The 20975-nt window shown below is 41.6% G+C and overlaps 1 long non-coding RNA gene across 2 annotated transcripts in view; it reads left to right on the top strand.

Moving 5' to 3' along the window:
• The window catches only part of LOC132379341 (uncharacterized), a 64062-nt gene extending 43289 nt beyond the window's left edge, over positions 1 to 20773 (top strand). Inside the window, exons 2-3 of one of the 2 annotated variants that reach the window (XR_009507390.1) lie at positions 15162 to 15324; positions 16306 to 20773. This is a non-coding gene — a long non-coding RNA (uncharacterized LOC132379341). The remainder of the gene's footprint in view (positions 1 to 15161; positions 15325 to 16305) is intronic. The other variant, XR_009507391.1, reaches the window with a different exon arrangement.
• The last annotated feature ends 202 nt before the right edge of the window (positions 20774 to 20975 follow it).

Raw genomic sequence — 20975 nt, 5'->3', positions numbered from 1 at the left:
TAAGAAATATAAGAAAATAAATAAGTAATGCAAAAAGATAGCAAAATAGTAAGGTAATGTTCATGGGTTCATGACTGTTAAGAAATCTGATGATGGAAGAGAAGAAGCTGATGCTAAAATGTTGAGTATGGGCCTTCGGTTTGTACCTCTTCCCTGATGGTAGTAATGAGAAGAGAGAATGTCCTGGATGGTGGGGGTCCTTAATGATGGGTAACATCTTCTTAAGGCTTTTCCCTTAGAATATGTCCTTGATAGTGGTGAGGCTAGTGCCACGATGGATTGGCTGAGTCTACAGTCCTCGGCTTCTTTTTCCAATCCTGCGCTTTGACCCTTCCTTATCAGAAACTGATGGAATCAGTCAGAATGAGATCCATGACACATCTGCAGAAATTTGCAAAACATACCAAATCTCCTCAAACTCCTAATGAAGTGAAGCCACACTGACGTGCCTTCTTCATAATTGCATCAATACGTTGGGCCTAGGGTAGATCTGCTGTGATGTTGACACCCAGGAACTTGAAGCTGCTCACCCTCGATGAGGAGTGCTGCGTGGTCTCCTGACTTCCCCTTTCTGAAGTCCACAATCAATTCCTTGGTCTTACCTAAGCTTTTGCTTTTAAGCACCTTCTGCCTGAAAAGAAAAGACATGTTTCACGCTGTTTATACTCTCCATGACCTTATACACCTCTATCTGGTCACTCCTCAAAGTCCCACGTTACAGGGAATAAAGTCTTCATCTAACCAACCTCCCCCTGCAAGGTCCCCAAGTACAGGCAACAATCTAGTCAATCTTTTCTTTCTGCTTTCTTCTAGTTTAATAATATCTTTCCTTTGTTATAAGGAGGTAAAATGTATCTTCAGTAAAACTTAGAACATTACAGCAGGCTCTTCAGCCCACTGATCTTTTAGCCTTCTCTAAGATCAATCTAACACTTCCTCCCTACATAACTCTACATTTCTCTATCATCCATGTACCTATTTAAGAGTTTTCTAAATGCCCCTAATATATCCACCAGGCTTATCAGATTCTTGAACCAGAAGGGATTACTTCGCTTACCCCAACACTGAATTGATTCCACAACCTATGAACTCATTTTCAAGGACTCTACATCTCATATTCTCAACATTTGCTGCTTATTTATTTATTTATCTATCTATCTATCTATTTATTTATTTATTTATTTATTTATCTATCTATCTATCTATCTATCTATTTATTTATTATCTTTTTTGTATTTGCAGTTTGTTGACTTTTGCACATTAGCTGTTTGTCTTTGTTGAGTGGGGTTTTTCACTGATTTTACTGTGTTTCCTTGGATTTACAGTGAATGCCCACAAGCAAATGAATCTCGGGGTTGTACACTATATGGTGATATATATGTACATTCATAATAAAGTTACTTTGAACTTGGTCAGAACAAACCACTTGGACCAAATGGCCTTTTTCTGTGCTGTATAACCCTATGACTACTCTATGATTTACAAATGTCCAGAGAAAGTAGCCAATGATCTTTACTGGTCTGGCCAGTCCACTAATACAGTTGACTCTTAACTACCCTCTGAAATGGACTAGAAGCCATTCAGTTCAGTAAGTCCTTGCCAATGACGTGGCACCATGCCATGAATGAATATATTTGAAAAAATTGAATATCACTATGGAATGTCCTGATAAAGGAAACACCAGAAGAGTACAGGCTCCTGTAGTGTTTCTCTAAGTACATTTTGCTGCTCCCTGGAGTCTGCATGTATCTTATGGGGACATGGTAGTGTAGTGGTTAGCACAACGCTTTACAGTACCAGTGACCTGGGCTGAATTCCTTCTGCTTCCTGTAAAGAGTTTGCATGTTCTCCCTGTGACCAAATCAGTTTCCTCCAGGTGCTCCAGTTTCCTCCCATGGTCCAAAGACGTACTGGTTTGTAGGTTTATTGGTCATTGTAAACTGTCCCATGACTGGCTTGGGATTAAATCAGGGGATTGCTGAGGAGTGTGGCTTGAGGTGTTGAGGGGCTGTTCCACATGGTACTTAAATAAATAATTAATCTTCTTGTGGTTTCGGATATGAAGTGTGGTTTCCTGCAAAGGTACTTCTCCTGCAGTCCCCCGTGACACCATCAAGTATTACTGTCACTTTGGAGTATGGAAACTCAGAGAGAGTCATAATTACGGACTTTCTTTCACTTCCTGCCACTTCAGCATGGGTTTGTGGGTGCCAGGAGATCTCCAGAATCTCAAGTGGTTGTAATTCATCTCTGAGACTTGTGAGAGAGCAGCAAGGGGTCATTGTTCTCACCTAATATTCAGTACACAGTCCCAGACACCCATGCATGCATTCACCAATGCAAGTGCAATTGAATATTTTCCTCCCTTACTGTTTGATATCAAAGTTCAAAGTCAATTTATCATCGAAATACATATATGTCACCGTATACTATCCTGAGATTTTTTTGTGCAAACATTCACAATAGAACAAAGAAATACCATGGAATCAATGAAGAACTCCACACACTGACAAACAAGCAATCTGCAAAACAAGGCAAAGTGTGTAACAAAAAAAATCTGTTCCCAGGACCGGACTTTCCATTCTCAGTCATCAGAGATGTGCTCCTTTTTAAGAAAATGGAGTTTCCCTTCCTCTGCTATTGATGCTATCCTCAGCAACATCTCCTCCATTTCCCAGACATCTGCACTCACCCCATCTTCCCCCTACTTAATGGTAATAGAGTTGCTCTTGTCCTTACCTACCACCCCATCAGTCTCTCAACACATTATGCTCCACAACTTCCACCATGCTTAAAGGGATCCAACCACTTTACTCCCTCCACCCCCACTTTCTGCAGGGATTGCTCCCTCCATCGTTCACTTGTCCATTCGTCCCTTCCCACTAATCTCCCTCTCAGAGTTTATCTCTGCAAGTGGCCTAAGTGCTATACCTGCCTATACATCTCCTCAGGGGCCTAGGAGGTGTTTCCAACTGAAGCAATACTTCACCTTGCAAATCCTCTGGGGCTGTCCGTTGTATCTGGTGCTCCTGTTGCAACCTCCTTTACATTGGTGAGATCTGTTATAAATTAGGAGACCGCTTCATCAAGCGCCTCTGCTCCACCCGCAGCAAGTGGAACTTCCTGGTGGCCAAACATTGTAATTCTGAACACAAGTCTGCAGATTCCCATTCCAATGTGTTGGTCTATGACCTCCTCTTGTGCCAAGAGAAGGCCACCCTCACGGTGGAGGAGCAACACCCATTATTCCGTCAATGTAGCTTCCAACCTGATGACGTGAATATTGATTTCTCCTTCCAGTGATTAAGATTCTCCCCACTTCCCCTATTCCCCACTCTGACCTTTTACCTTTTCTCACCTGTCCATCACTTCCCCCGGGTCCCCTCCTCTTTCCCTTTCTCCTGTGGTCCACTCTCCTGTCATACCAGATTCCTTCTTCTCCAGTCCTTGACCTTTCCCGCCTACCTAGCTTCATCTTTCACCTTCCAGCTAGCCTCTTCCCCTACTTTTTTTTATTCTGGCTTCTTCCTCCTTCTTTCTCAGTCCTGAAGAAGGATCTTGGCCCAAAATGTCAACTGTTTGTTCATTTCCATAGATGCTGCCCGACCTGCAGGGTCCCTCCAGCGGTACATTGCTTTGGATTGCCAGCAGACTTTCTTGTGTTAATATATTAACAAACAACAATATGTATAAATAAATAAATAGATAGATAAATAACTAACTAAATAAATACATACATATATAAATAGATAGATAGATAAATATCTAATTAAGTAAATAAATATGTACTTATTTAAATACATAAATAGGTAGATAGATAAATAATACAGTTGTGGGCATCATTTATCAGTTATGAAATATCAGTTGTTGGCATGCTATCCTTTAGTTTCGGGAAGAGATTATTGTAGGTGATTTCCTCAGCTACAAGTGAATCAGTAATAAGAACTTACAGAGAAGAGGAGAGTTTTTGATGGACTTGCTGAAGGCAAGTTACAGTCATCATTATTACAGTCACTAACATGTGGCTGATCAGAATTGATTAATGCCATTGCAGCATGTAAACCTTTTGCACAGTTTTGCAGGGGTGGTGCTCTCAGCGCATTGCTGTACAGCGACACGGATCACTGATCAGGGTTCAATTTCCACTGCTATCTATATACTCTCCCTATGTCTGTGTGGGTTTCCCCTGAGTTAAGACATACCGTTCAAGATTAGGCTTAGAGAGCTGTGGGCAAGCTCACGCGACACTTGCAGGCTGCCACCAGCACATCCTCAGATTTGTTGGTTGTGGACGCAAAATGACACATTTCACTGTCTGTTTCTGTGTATATACAACAAACAAAGCAAATCTTTCATCTTTGAGGTTATGGGTCAGTTTGTAATATTCTCAACTGAGGCAGAAAGAAGCTGGTGGGTTCAAGACCCATCCAGGACCTTGAAGATAAATTCTGTGCAGTAAGTGCAGTAGTGAATATGTGCAGCAGCACTGGGGATGCTGTTTTATGGATGAAATTCTATATCAAGGGCTATTAGCTCTTTCAAATGCATCCGGGGCACTATTATGAAGAAGAGTCGAAAATTCTCACCAGTATCCGTTAATCAACCTGACACTGGTTACTATCTCATTATATTTTGTGGCATCATGCTCTATACAGTTTGGCTGCAATTTTCCCATCTGGCTGTGGTTACAGCTTAAAGGTGTTTCACTGCTTGTAGATGTCCTAAAGGCACTAAAGAGCCACATACAAATAACAGAAACACAGGAGATTCAGCAGGTGCTGGAAATTTTGAGCAACAACAACAAATTGCTGGAGGAACTCAGCAAGTCGGGCAGCATCTAAGGAGAGAAACAAACAGTCACCATTTTGTGCCGAGGCTCTTCATCAGGACTAATGAAGGGTCCTAGAAATGGTAAAGGGCTGAAGGCGCCTTCCCCTCCTCCTACCTTCTTACTCTGGCTTCTTCCCTCCTCCTTTCCAGTGCAAATGAAGGGTCTCGACATGAAGCGTCAACTGTTTATTCTTCTCCATTCAGCCTGCCTGACATGCCGAGTTCCTTCAGCATTTTGTGTTTGTTATACAAGTACAAATCTCATAAACAGCTTGCCAGTTTCCAAGTACATTAAAGCCAACCATGCAAAGTTCTTAACTGCTCAGCCCAACTCAAGTAAAGGTGACTCAACATTTCTAGACTTTAAAGAAAGGTCCTAGTCCTTCTGCAACATTCCTACCTCTAGTTAAATTAATTGACAAATAAGATAATTAATAAATGTCAATGCAGCTTTTGACATTGACCTGACTCCTGAATAAAGGATACGGGCAATTTATAAACTTCCCTGTTTAGAGTGACATCATGATACCTTCCCACTCTCACGCGAATAAACAATTCAAATAGAGTTTGGGGATACCTTGACCTGCAGATCTGTATTCAGACTCCCACAAATATGATCTATATCCCTTTGCTTGCATGCCTGGCTTTCGTTAGCTCCCGGAAACAGCTTCTTCCTTTTTATAAACAGAACAGGCGGTCATTGACCACCAGGGTTTAGAGTTTATGGCCAGTTTCTCTTCCATTCATCAATCGCTGACACGTTATCCTGCTTGCCTTACATTCTACACACTGTAGCCTTGGCTGAGACAATGTCAAGCCCAAAACAAATGGTCCAGTCCTGCCTGTTTATCTGGTTCGAAGTAAGTTCCTCTTTCAAAAAATTAAGGCTTTTGATTGATTAACAGTACAGCACGGGATTCGGCCCAAAACATTGTGCTGAACCAATTAAGTTAGTAATCAAATGGCCAAATTAGCATCAGACAATTAAGAGAGGGTCCTCAAACTTAACAAAAAACAGGTGTAGGTTGTTTTGAAAATAAACTATTGATTCACAAACAAATGTTCAAATGGTGATTCCTTACATCTTTTTTCTCTTCTATTCCCCAGTGAGTACCTAGCCCAGATAAATCTGTACGTTTAAAGCATATACTTTCCCTTCGTCTCGGTTGTGGCTTCTTGCCTCTGAGTTAGAAAAAATGGATGTTTAATTCATCTCAAGAGCCCTGAGCACAGAATTCCAGGCTGACATTCTAGTGCAGTGAAGATGAAGATTATCTTTGTCACATAATCATCAAAACATACAGTGGAACATCTTTTGCATCAAATCCTATCAGTGAGGATTGCGCTGGGTCGCCTGCTTTTGATGCCAACATAACATGCCCACAACTTACTAATCCTAACCTGTACATCTTTGGAATGTTGGAGGAAACCAGAGCAGATGGAGGAAGCTCAGGAAGAACATACTAACTCCCTACAGATGCTAAGTTGGGGCTCAGATTCTTTCTCGGGTTTATCCAAAGAGAACAGAGGCAGGAGCAGCAATTGCACCCCTTCTACTTGCCCTATCATTCAATAAGATTAAAACTTTGACCTCAGTGCCAATTTTCTACACTAACTAGAGGTTAAGGTTGAAAGGTGAAATATTTAGGGGGAACTTCTTCACTCAGATGGCAGTAAGATTGTGGAACAAGCTGCCAGTGGAAGTCAGAAATGTTGGTTCGATCACAACATTTAAGAGAAGTTTGGATAAGTACATGGCTGCGGGGGTGGTGGTTATGGAGGGCTATGGTCAGGGTGCAAGTCGATGGGACTAGAATAACAGTTCAGTGCAGACTAGCTGGGCTTTCACTGCTTTTTTTATATAAAGATTTATAAAGATAACATTTGCTTTATTTATCGCATGTACATTGAAACATCAATACAGTGAAATGTGTTAAGCACGAGAGATTCTGCAGATGCTGGAAATCCAGAGCAACACACACAAACTGCTGGAATAACTCAGTAGGTCAGGCAGAATCTTTGGAAATGAATAAACTGTTGACATTTCAGTCTGAGACCCTTCATCAGGACTGGAAAGGAAGGGGGACGATGCCAGAATAAAAAGGTGGTGGGAGGGGGAGGAGGATCAGCTAGAAGGTGATCGGTGAAGCCAGGTGGGAGGGGAAGGTAAAGGGTTGAAGAACAAGGATTTGGATAGTAGAGGTATCTGATGGGAGAGAGGGAAGAAGGAGGGGCACCAGGGGGAGGTTATAGGCAAGTGAAGAGGAGTGGAGAATAAAAGAGGGAAGGAGAGGGAAAAATAAACAAAAAAATTCATGCCATCAGGTTGGGGGCTACTTTGACGGAATATGAGGTGTTGCTCCTCCACCTTGAGAGTGGCCTCATTGTGGGGGAAGAGGAGGCCATGAACTAACATGTTGGAATGGGAATAGGAATTAAAATGGTTGGCCATCAGGAAATTCCAGTTTTGGCGGATGGAGCTAAGGTGCCCAATTTATGCCATGAATCACCAATGTAGAGGAGGCCATGTCGGGTGCACAGGATACGATGGACAACAGGTTTGCAGGTGAAGGGATCCTGAGCGGAGGTGAGGAAGGAAGGAAGTGAGTGGGCAGATGTAACATTTCTGTTGCGTGCAGCAATATGTACCAGGAGGGAAATTAGTGGGAAGGGATGAATGGACAAGGGAACCAAGGAATGAGTGATCCTGCAGAAAGTGGAGAGTGCAGGGAGGAGGTAAAGGTGTGGTAGGATCCTGTTGAAGATGGTGGAAGTTGTGGAAAATGAAGTGTTGCTCCAATCTCTTGAATGATGTGTTGATGAAGAAGCTCGTGGGGTGGTAGGTGAGGATAAGAGGAACTCTATCCTTGTAAAGGCAGTGGGAAACATAGAAACATAGAATACCTATAGCACATTACGGGCCCTTTGGCCCACAAGGTTGTGCTGAACGTGTCCCTACCCTAGAAATTTCTAGGCTTACCTATAGCCCTCTATTTATCTAAGCTCCATATACCTGTCTAAAAGCCTCTTAAAAGACCCGATTGTATGCGCCTCCACCAGCAGCCCATTCCACGCACTCACCACTCTCTGAGTAAAAAAACTTACCCCTGACATCTCCTCTGTACCTACTCCCCAGCACCTTAAACCTGTGTCCTCTTGTGACAACCATTTCAGCCCTGGGAAAAAGCCTCTGACTATCCATACAATCAATGTCTCTCAACAAGATGGGGTGAGCACAGCTGTCTGGGAAAAGGAGGAGATACGGGGTGAGGGCAGCATCAATGGTGGAGGAAAAGAAGACAACTCTTGTTCTGGAAAGGAAAGTCTTATCCTGGGAATAGGTGTGGCAGAGAGAGAGAAACTGAGAAAAGGGAATAACATTTTTACAAGAGACAGGGTGGGAAAAGGTGTAGTCAAGAAAGACATGGGAATCAACAGATTTATAAAAGATATCGGTGGATAGTTTAAATCCAGAGATGGAAACAGAGATATTGAGAAAGGGCAGAGTGGAAGTAGGAGACAAAGTTAATGAAATTGAGTAGCAATATGGGTGCACGAAATGGCACCAATGCAGTTGTCAATGTAATGCAGAAAGAGTTGGGGAGTGTTACCAGGGAAGGCTTGGAACTTGGGCTGTTCTAAGTAGCCAATGAAAAGACAGGCCCTTGCAGCTATGGCTACACCTAGAGGAGATAAAGGAGAAGTCATTGAGGGCGAGTGAAAAATTTTGTTTGTGTCAATGACCAGCACAGTTCAAGGATGTGCAGGGGGTGCCATACCTCTGGCGCCAACATAGCACACCCCCACCTCACTAATCCTCCCCCTTACATCTTTAGCATGTGGCAGGAAACCGGAGAAAACCCCGCTGGGAGAATGTACAAAGAAAATGGCAGCAACTGAACCCCGATCTAACTTACACACCAGCATGCTGTAGTGCTCTAAGACTCTATAACTAGCTCATAACCCTTGAGATCTTCTAAATATCTATCAATCTCTATTGTGAATGTCAGTGACTGAGTCTCCATGGCCAATAGTTTCAGGGAGGGAAAGGATGTTATCATGGTACCCCTCCCAATTACTACCCTTCAATCTGCATCGACTCTACACATTTGACTTGACCTCGCTGTCAGTACAAACTTGCTCCCAGTTAGCTCATTGTTACATTTCTTACAATGCAACATTAACTGCATTTCATTGGCCGTAAGGTGCTTGAGACCGGTTACAAGACTTTTCATGAATACAAATCATTTTCTCTTTTCTTTTGAAAAAAAATGGGAGCTGTCTTTTCCACTTCCCGCCCTGACAATCAGCGAAGTTTAAATACTGGAAAATGATTGCTTGTTTCTGATCCACACAAGCACTGTAATGTTGGATGGGAGGGCAAAAGACAAAACAAAGTCTTTTTGTTGCAAGGCAGGTCTGGAAGCTCCTTTCTCATCTCTCCAGTAGATAATTTTGGTTGTTTCTAAATATATTTGATAAGGTTTAAGAATTTCACATTGATGTTTAGATTGACTTTGGGAAAATTATGACTGAGTTAATTCTTTGGTTTACAGTCCTTGCCCCACTGACATTAGTTTTCAACAATAAATTGTAGTTTTTTGTAAAGCTTTCATTTTTTATTAATTGAATCTGATCTAGGCTTTAGTAGGCATGGCTTTCTGCAGCACGCTGGAACTAATATTGAATATCTTTTTGGTTTTGGAAAAGGATAACAAATAGAACACTGAACTTTACAGCACAGAAACAGGCCCTTCGACCCAGAAATCTGTGCCAAATCAGCTAAAAAGCAAATCAAAAGCACCCAACCACTAATCCCTCCTACCTACACAATGATCATTTCCCTACATCCTCCTTACATCCAAGTGTCTATCCCAATGTCTCTTAAAAGCCTCTAATCTATTTCCTCTACCACCATACCAGGCAGCACATTCCTGGCCATCCGCTTCTCCCTGGGTAAAAACTTACCTCTCGCATCCCCTTTGAACTGAGGCCCTCTCATGTTCAATGCATGACCTCTGCTACTAGACATTTCAACCTGGGGAAACAGATACGCTCTGTGTACTCTGTCTGTGCTTCTCATAATCTTATAAACCTCTATCAGATCTCCCCTGAGCCTCCGTCACTCCAGAGAGAGCAATCCAAGTTTATCCAGCCTTATGATAGCACATGCCCTCTAAACCAGACTATCAAATGGCAAAGCAACTCTGAGTTCAAAATTGTGAACAGTTCTGAAAGGGTTAATCCATTTCGGGGAAAGTAGTTTTGTGTGTTTCTGGAAACCATCATTCCCAGGCCCAGTTTGCTTTGCTCAGCTGCTGTCGGCTACCACATCCGCGACATGCTAAACTTGTTAACTATTTCATGGCTGGCAGTATGCAAAGCGATCATGAACAAAATATGGAACTCCCAAGTAAAAATCACAAAATTTTGGTGTGGACCAGCCAGACAACTTACAGCAGGATTTTGGAGTCTTCTCGAGCAGTGGCAATGCCAGTCTAGCCAGAGTTGACACCTTCTCTTACAAGAGATTCTGAAGATGCTGGAAATCCAGAATGCACACCAAATGCTGTAGGTCAGGCAGCATCTATAGAGAGGAATAAACAGTCAACATTTTGGACCGAGACTCTTCATTGTGAATGAAAAAGAAGGGGACAGAAGCCGGAATATGAAGGTGGTAGTTGGGGAAAGAGTACAAGCTAGCAGGTGATAGGTGAGACCTGGTGAGGGGGAAGGTAGCCAGGTGGAGGGTAGATGAAATAAGAAGCTGAGAGAGGATAGGTGGAAGAGTAAAGGGCTGAAGAAGAAGGAATCTAATAGGAAAGGATTGTAGACCATGGAAGAAAACGAAGAAGTGGAACCAGAGAAAGGTAATGGACAGATATGAAGAGAAGAGAAGGCTGAGCTGCTAGGATGAGAGGGCACAGAGGTTTTTGGCCTAAACTATCAACTATTTTTAAACTTCTCTTATATTTTTCCCATTCATATTGTGTGGAAAATAAAATCCATGAGTCATTTTCCTGATCTTTTAACAAGCATCTTGGTTTGGTGAAATTCCCCCCATTCAATAAGGCCGAGCTGTCTCTTACTATCTTTAGACAATAGGTGCAGGAGTAGGCCATTCGGCCCTTCTAGCCAGCACCGCCATTCACTGTGATCATGGCTGATCATACACAATCAGTACCCCGTTCCTGCCCTCTGCCCTCTCCCTCTAGCAGATCTGTACAGCCCAAATCTAACTAATGGTTCTTCCTTCTCCCTTGAACTTCACTGACGGTCTGCAATGAGTCTTATATTGGAGTTTTGGCTTCCTATCACATTTCTCCCCAAATGATTTGATCACCAGGGAGGGAATAAATTGAAGAATGAATGACCAAATAGCAAATGAGGATAGGAGGGAGGAAAAGAGGGTGGAATGGGTGCTGTGTCTGTGCTCCATCATGGGCTCTGGCCTCTTCACCATCGAGGACATCTTCAATAGGTGATGCATCAAGAGGGTGGCATCTATCACGGAGACCCCATCACTCAGGACATTACCTCTTCTCTTTACTACCATCAGGGAGGAGGTGCAGGAGCCTAAAGGCACATACTCAACATTTTAGGAATAGCTTCTTCCCCTCTGCCATCCAATTTCTGAATGGTCCATGAACTCATAAACACTGCCACATTTTTTGCGCTACTTAATTACTTTTTTACATATTTCTTACTCTGACATAGTAATTTATAGTTATTTCACTGTACTGCTGGCTCAAAACAACAAATTTCACAACATTAGTTCGTCAGTGATAATAAACTTGACTCTGAGTGGATGAGGGAGGGAGAGAGGGAAGTTATATCTAGGCAAGAAGAGAATGACTGTAGTGGAGGCAGAGAAAAGGAACGATTAAGTGAGAGGCAGAAGAAGTGGGGATAACATGAGTAGGTGAACAGAGAAAAAGGAATTGAGTGAGCGAAGCAGTATATTTGTCTAAATTCTACAACCTGGAATGAAGTGGCAAGTAAGTCCCCAAAGTTTTCCAAGGATACTTCTGATACATTAGTAATTAGGACTACCATCATAAAAGATTCAGATTTTCCAAATTCAGATTCAGATCCATTTCATTTATCCCATGAACACCAAACATGCAGTAAAATGTTTTGTTTGCATTAACAACCAACACACCAAGGGATAACCTGCAAGTGTCGATACAGTGCGAACAGAGAATGCCCACAATGCTTGGCAGAACAACAAGCAAAAAAGCAAGCCCCGTTCCTCCCTCCCACCCACTTCATACTCAGCCTCTAACCCCAGCATGGGCCGTCTGCAGCCTCCAGTAGATTCGCAGGTTCGCTGATATTGGGTTTTGACTTCCCCAGTGGAACCTGAGCTTGTAATTCTCGCCATTGCGTAATTTGTAAAATATGTGAAATGTGGAAATCAGTAGGAGTAATACCCAATAATCCAGAAAATCTGCTTGTGCAACATCACCAGAGTCTGAAATGTGCTCGGTTGTCTTCGGGTAACAAACAAGGACATCCATAATTCAGCTTTATTCTGTAAATTGGGAAGTGCACATAATCATTCAATTCTGTAGCCACACCTCCACATTCAAAGGCATGTAAGACTGATAAAATGAGAAAGTTAGAGAGATAGAGACAGTGAGAGAGACAGACAGAGATATATATATATATATATATATAGAGAGAGAGAGAGAGAGAGAGAGAGAGACAGACAGAGAGAGAGAGAGAGAGAGAGAGAGAGAGAGAGAATGAGAACAAACCAGTTCTGCTGATTGTAGGAATACATGTCAACCTTTCAATTTTAATGATATATGGGGTTTTTTATGTAGAGGTGTCCATATGTCTTAACCTGGAAATCGACCGTAATTCATATATAACAACACATAGAATAGTACACACTCAAAGAACTTGCCCCTTACTTCACTTTTAAACTTCCACCTGCACGAACCATAAACACATGTCCTCTGGTGTTTGGTGGTCTACCCCAACAAAAAGATTCTGACTATATGCCCTGTCTGTGGTTCTCATAATCTCTCAATTATTGCTGTGGTGTACCATCCCAGGAGTGGGGGGGGCGGGGGCATGAGTGGCAACAGTACTGTTGGTTTTAAAAAATATGGCATATTAGCACAGTGGTTAGTGTAACGGTATTGCAGCACCAGCGATGCAGGTTCAATTCCCGCCACAGTCTGTACATTCTCCCTGTGACTGCATGGGTTTCCTCTGGGCCATCTGCTTTCCTCTCACTTTCCAGAGATGTACGGGTTCTAGCAGGTTAATTGGTCATACGGGTGCAATTGGGTAGAGTGGGCTTGTAGGGCCAGAATGGCCTATTACTATGCTTCATCTGTAAATTAAAATATAAAACATTTATTGAACACTGCTTAATACATTGCCCTTGAACGTACGTAAGAATGCAAAGGCATTGCATGGTGTATTCTTGTAAATAATTTTTATTATGAACAAAATTAATTCCAATTTTTAAAAAAACTTCTGGATCGGACTCCGGCACCCTCAGTCTGTCTAACTTCTCCTTATAGCGCATATCCTCTAATCCAGGTAGAATCCTAGTGAATCCCCTCTGCACCCTCTCCACAGTATTCACATCCCTCCTATAATGGCATGACCAGATCTGCACACAGTACGTTCTGTCTTATAGGTAGAGCAAGCTAGTGCTTTTTTCTTTGTAGCGAAGGAGGATGAAAGGCGATGTGACAGAGGTGTACGAGATGAGAAAAGGCATATATCAAACGGACAGCTGGAGACTTTTTCCCAGGGCAGCAGTGGCTAAGTATAGGGAGGATGTCAAGATATGTTCTTTACACAGAGTGGTGGGTGTGTGGAATGCCCTACATGAGTGGTGGTAGATGCAGATCACGGGGGTATTTATGAAACTCTTAGTAAAGTACGTGGATGATGGAAAAATGGACATCTGTGTAGGAGGGAAGGGTTAGATTGATGTTAGTGTAGGTTAAAAAGTCAGCACAACATCCTGGACCCACCCAAGGGCCTGTACTCCGCTATGATGTTCTGTGTTCTATGTTTTATATTGGATGACTAAATTTTCACATAGCTGCAACATGACTTCCTTATGCTTATACTTCAAATTTAAATTCTCCAGCTGTTAGGGTAGAATTCCCCCTTGCATTAATGGCCCAGAGTTCTGGCTTCACTGTTACGTTACCATACTCACGTAAAGCAACTCCCCACTGCCAACAACTTCATTTCTTCTTGTTCCCCCCCCCCCCACAGTAACTCAGATCAGTGACTCTGTCATCACCAAGCAGAAAGCCCTTTTCCACACAATGGTGGAGTGGGAGAATCAGCAGACCCTAAAAACTGCACTCTCCTTAGGAAGATGGAGTTGGCAAACCTTGTTTTTTTTTGGTTTGGGATAGAGTCCAAACCAGAGCAAGCCATACTTAAACTGCAGACCACACATATTGTTGATTCTGGTAACCATGTTACAAGGAGGATGTCCAGGCAATGCAGAGAAGTGGCATGGAGTTGAACCTTAACATTACATTTCAGACATAACACTTGACAACCTTGCTTTACTACCATTAAGGAAGAGGAACAGGAGCCCAGTGACCCACACTTAATTTTTTAGGAACAGCCTCTTCCCCTCCACTATCAGATTTCTGAACCAAGAACACTAATTTGCTTTATTTTACACTATTAATTTACCATTTGTAAAATTAAATATATTCCTATTGTGACTTACAATATTTTTATATACTTCCCTGCACTGTTGCTGCAAGACCACAAATTTCACGACATATGTTAGTCTGATTCTGATTGAGAGGAGGCCTCATACATCGATTGAAGATAATAAACAGTAAAGAAATATTGTTTCAAATGAAAAGTTCCATTATGTTGACAGGAGGAATATGCTTAATCTAATCAAATGCAAGGCCATTTTTATCTTGACTTGCCTGACAGAAAAATGTTGGCATATTTTATTTAATTTAATCTGTTACATGCAGAATGTCCGATATATGATGGTCCATAAACCTGCCTTTGCATCTATTCTTATACATTCCCCACCAAGCAAATTAAACGCAAGAAAATATGAACAGAAGTAGACTACCCGCCCCCTCAAGCCTACCCCACCATTCAATATGATCATGGCTGCTCTGCCCCAGGCCTCATTTTATCCTCTGTGCCAGTTCCCCATGGACCAGAATTCCCCAAAGGCGTTTTCAAATAGTTCTCTCCTTTTTAAATACCTCAAAGGCCAAGATTACCGTTCTTTGAGCTGGTGAATTCCAGAGATTCAACACATTCTGTGAGAAGAAATTCTTATATTTCTTCATTTTAACTACCCACAGAATTGAAGTTGAATCCCCTGAAGTTTGAGGCGAGATGCCTGCAATTCTCCGCCTCTGGGCCAGAGACTGGAGGTTGGAGAGCCCAATATCTGCAAGTCTGAAAATGTGGGGCTAAGGAGTCCAGAGGTGACCTAACCTGGTGTTAAGAGGTCTGTCTGTATGGGTAAGTGGCTGGGTGAGAGGACTGAAGGTGCTTGTTTTGCTGTTGTCATTGTTGTTCCCTTTGTTCTTCTGCTGAACATTATGGGCATGGCTATGTTGGTGCCAGAGTATGTGGCGACACGTTCAGGCTTCCCCCAGCACATCCTGGGTTGTGCTGGTTGTAAATGCAAATGGTACATTTCACTGTATGTTTCAATGTACATGTGATAAATAAATGAATTTGATTCTGAGTCCTATAACTATGTGCTCTCACTCAAGTCCTTTCCGCTAATGAAAACTACTCAACCCCCAACCTGCCAAGCTCTTTCATGCTGGTATACTGTATGTTTCAAAAAGATCATGCCTCTTTGTCCAAAACGCCAAAGACAGCAATCAAATTAAGTTAAACTGGAGACACAAGGGACTGCAGATGCTGGAAATATGGAGTAACACACAAAGGCACTGGAGAAACTTAATGGCTCAGGCATGTTGGATCCTGCTGCCTTTGTGATCCAACCGTTCTTTGTAAGTCCAAGAATAAAACATAAAACTTGTTGCTTATGTTCCTTTAATTAAAGGAAAGAAAACGTATGTAGAGAACAAAGAAAAGAGCAGATTAGAGTCACCAGAGATTCCACCGATAACAATTAACCAATAAAATGAACATTGATTCCTCAAGCCCCCACCTTCACCATTCCCCATCCCCTTTCCCTCTCTCACCTTATCTCCTTGACTGCCCATCACCTTCCTCTGATGCTCCTCCCCCTTTTCTTTCTTCCATGATCTCCTGCTCTCTCCTATCAGACTATCCCTTCTCCAGCCCTGTATCTCTTTCACCAATCAACTTCCCAGCTCTTTACTTCACCTCTCCCCCTCCCAGTTTCACCTACCACCTTGTGTTTCTCTCCCCTTCCCCCACCTTTTAAATCTTCTCTCTTTTTTTTCTCCAGTCCTGCTGAAGAGTTTCGGTCTGAAACGTTGACTGTACTTTTTTTTTCCATAGGTGCTGCCTGGTCTGCTGAGTTCCTGCAGCATTTTGTGTGTATTGATTCGTGTAGTATGACACTGCTACTGAAACTAAGAAGCCTTTAGGAAAATACGGAGTGACTGTACCATCACAAACAAGAGACAATCTCCAGATGCTGGAAATCCAAAGCAACACACACAGCGGGCCAAGCAGCATCTTTGGAAAAGAGTAAACAGTTGACATTTTGGGCTGAGCTCCTTCATCAGACCCTTCCTGATGAAGGGCCTTGGCGTGAAACATTGACCATTAGGTCTTTACATTGAAGCTGCCTGGCCTGCTGAGTTCCTCCAGCATTTTGTGTGCGTAACTGTACCACGATGGCTGGAAAATGCACTGAATGACCACGTGCATATAGATAGCCATGTAAAAATACAAGTAATCACAGGAAAATTAAATGACAAGAAAATCAACAATTCTACACCCTAATCCAATAGGTGGCATCTGTGGAGTGAAAGGGACACTTGATGTTTCAGGTCGAAAGCCTTCACCAGGTACTGTCTTTGTAGTTCCTTTTAACATACACTTATTGACCACTTTATTAGGTACATTGACTTGTTAATGCAATATCTAATCATCCAATCATTTGACAACAACTCAATGCAGACATGTTGAAGCTGTTCAGACATCAGAACGGAGAAGAAATGTGATCTAAGTGACTTTGACAGTGGGATGATTGTTGGTGCCAGACAGGGTGGTTTGAGTATCTCAGAAACTGCTGATCTCCAGGGATTTTCGTGCACAACAGTCCCTAGAGTTTACAGAGAATGGAGCATGAAACAAAAAAGATCCAGTGAGAGGCAGTTCTGGGAGTGGAAACGCATTGTTAATGAACGAGGTCAGAAGAGAGTGGCCAGACGGGTTCAAGCTAACAGGAAGGCGACAGTTACTCAAATAAACAGGAGTTGCAGCCATGGTGTGCAGAAGTGCATTTCTGAATGTACAACACATCGGACCTTGAAGTGGATCGACTACAGCAGCAGAAGACCACACCGGGTTCTTTAGATGAACCGAACAAAGTGGCCACTGAGTGTATATCCACACAGATAACATGCTCGATATCAAAATATTTAAGGTGGAGTATTTATAATTTTCCAAGCAAATAATAACAGACCCTGCTAAAGTTTATATACGCATGGAGATTAGCTCACTGTCTATACCCAGCACCCTGGTATCTAGTGGTGGCATTACTAGGCTTAGTATCCAACCTTTATATGAGAATAAAATAGATTTCTCACTGCCTTCCTCTCCTGGAAAAGCTGCCAGGACTTGGGTGCGGCAGAAAAGTTATTAATGATCTTTGAAGCTAAGCAAAAAATAGGGCAGGGCACCCTCCATTTTGCAGGAAAGAAGCATGTGTTTATGTGATTAAAAGCTGATAAATTCCTGCTGTGCCAATGCTGTCAAACTGATTTCTCTTTGGATGGTGCAGCACGAGAGAAGGATTAGTGGAAAATAATATGGTTTAAGAATTGTTAGTCATGTAAATTTAATAACTGAATTCTGCATTCTTCACAAGAACATGAAATAACTAACAAAGGAATGTGCTTAATGTACTGTGGTGTTTGAGTTCCAGATGTCTGCTGCTGTAGAGTTTTTTTCGATATCATCATGTATTGCATTGTACTGCTACTGCAAAGTTTACAAATTTCACGACATATGCCAGTGATAATTTAACCTGAATCTGATTCCAAATGATTTCATTTCCATAAAGATTGAGCTGTCGACGATATTTTCAAAAGAGGTCCTGGGTAAAATTTCTAGTGTCATGCTGAAATTTCTAAGTTTTTAAACAGAATAAAATATGGGAAATTAAAACAAAATTAAAAATGGAAAAAATGAATGATTTTGACTGCTTTATGGAATATCAAAGTCAGTATAATTCCAGTCTCTTAAAGTGCCCTCACATAAATTCACATTAACAAGAATAAAATTTTGTGGGCGTAAACAGAGAATAATATATTTGATTCCTTACACCCACTATATGTCAAGCTATTACAAAGTGTTTGAAGCAGCTTAACTGAAGCCAATAGAAGACATTAGGCCAAGAGGAGGTAGGTTTCAAGGGCTGTCTTAAAGGAACCTTGCAAGGTTTAAATAAACTGTATCGTCTGACATAGAGTATTCCAAGGACATCTGGAAACACAGTAAGTTTCAGACCTGTCATACTAATCTATTAGTCAAAGCCAATGTCAGAGTTGAGTTTATTGTCATATTAAAAATTAGATTTTTAAGGACTCACAGTTTACAGTGCCAGTGACCTGGGTTCAATTCCAGCACTGTCTGTAAGGAGCTTGTACATGGTGCTGGCGCACTGGTTTCATCCCACATTCCAAACGGCATGTGCATTAGGGATAGTAGCTGCAGGCATGCCATATTGGCCCCAGAAGCATGATGACTCCTGCGGGCTGCCCCCAGCACATCCACTGACTCTGTTGGTTATTGACATAAATAAAGCATTCACTGTGTGTTTCAATGTGCATGTGACAAATAAGAATCATCTTTAATCTCTGTCTTTAACTTACATAAAGGTAACTTGGTCATCGTGGAATCCATTCTCTCCACATCCCTCCATATCAGAGGGATCAGAACCTCTGCATTGGCTGTCCAAAACTTCAGAATACACAATTGAACATCAGCCAACATATCCTGTGCTCTTACCTGTAACTAAGATGGCAATTTAAATCCTATTGACCTGACCCAATGTTTATGCAATAGCAGCAAGGTTTTATGTCTATACAATTACACAGCTGCAGAATGATAGATTATATTATTTAGATTTAATTAAGCCTGTTGAAAAACTATCTCAATATTGTATGTTTAAAGCTGAGAGTGAAAGATATTATTGTTGTTTTAAAATGTTAATTTAGAAATGATACTTTTTAATGATGTTTCTCTATCTCTGTCTCTGAAGATCTATCTTGGGCTCAACATACTGAAGCAATTACAAAGAAGACATGCCAGTGGCTAGATCTAATTTTGAGCTTGAGGTGATTTGGTATGAAACCAAAGGCTCCAACTAACTTCTACAGATGTATGTGGAGGAAGTTTTAACTGGTTGCATCATTGTCTGGTATGAAGGGGGCCATTAAAAAAGCTGCAGAGGGTTGTAAATTCAGCCAGATCAGTCATGGGTACTCACCTCCCCAGCACCAAGGACATCTTCAAAAGGTGATGTCTCAAGAAGGCGGCACCCATCACGAAGGACACCCCCCACCCATGATGTGTCCTCTTCTCATTACCACCATCAGAGAGGAGGTACAGTAGCCCGAACACACACTCAACGTTTCAGGAACAGCTTCTTTCCCTCTGCCATTTCTGAACACACAATGAACACAAGAACACTACCTCACTATTTGGGCCATCTATTTATTTATTTATTTTCATTGTAATTTATTGTATAATATATATTATCTATTGCACTGTACTGCTGCTGCAAAATTAAAAGTTCACAGCTTACTCCCGTGATAATCAACCAGATCCTGATTCTGAATCCAATTTTTTTATTGAAAGGCAAATTAACATAGCTTAAAATTGGAGCAAAGGTAAAGAGAGAGCCACTTAGCCTGTCGAATCTGTTCTGCCTTTCCGGGCATCATTGGACATTTATCAATCACAGACCATGCAAGTTCCAATTGGTCCCCTTCATTCACAGCAATTTGTGAAAAAATAATGAGTTTGTCATCCAGCAGAACACTGGAACGAGGGAGTGTTATATGAATGTGTAAAGCTGTTGTCTGCTGATAACTTGTAGGGCAAATCTCATTCCTCCTCTGACACTTAAAATTGGATTATGTCAAAATAAAATAAGTCTCTAATTGTGAGGAAAAGAATAAAGCAAAGGTGTTTTTGCACTTTTTTTAATTACTATTTTTAAAGGAAGGGAAATGTCTCATTGTTAATGGATGGCAGGATAACATTTGCAGAATAATGGTGTTTATATTAGGGTCATTTGTTTTACTGACAAACAACACTATAGTATCCATAAGAGTGTCTGCAGCCTGGAGAAGACATTGTGTGTCTCTTTACTGAAACACCACGTAAATCATATCTATAAATCTAATTAATAAATCTGCTACTGAGAAGTTGCTAATTAACAAACTATGCTTGTGAAACTACTTACTTTTGCACTGAGCGTTATGCCTATTTTCTTGTTTTCTTTCTTCATGTCCCTCATCATTAGTAAAGTCAGTTTTCAATACTGTTGCCTGGAATGAACTGACTCAACGTGATCGCTCTTAAAGGTGGTGAATCTGTGGAATTCATTGCCACAAACAGCTGTGGAAGCCAAGTCATTGAGTATATTTAAAGTGGAGGTTGATAGGTTCTTGATTTGATAAGCATGTCAAAGGTTACACGAAGAAGGCAGGAAAATTGGGTTGGGGTGGGTATAATAAATCAACCATGATAGAATGGTGTAACAGACTCGATGGGCCAAATGGCCTAATCCTGCTCCTATTGCTTAATTTTTCAACACCATTTCAAATAAAGTTGCTTTACACATAATCTGTTCATTCTAGTTCTGGGAGGAGTTATGGTGGGAGGAGTTATGACCTTCAGAACAGTTTACAAATATTTGCTTTTGATTATGATTAGTATTCAGTCAAATTGAACATTTTTAATCATCTGAATTTTGCATTAAATGTGGA

The sequence above is a fragment of the Hypanus sabinus genome, chromosome 22 (assembly GCF_030144855.1).
Source record: "Hypanus sabinus isolate sHypSab1 chromosome 22, sHypSab1.hap1, whole genome shotgun sequence".
In the NCBI taxonomy this organism is placed as follows: Eukaryota; Metazoa; Chordata; class Chondrichthyes; order Myliobatiformes; family Dasyatidae; genus Hypanus; species Hypanus sabinus.
Note: the sequence above shows the minus strand (reverse complement) of the source record. Positions and strands in the feature narration are given on the sequence as shown.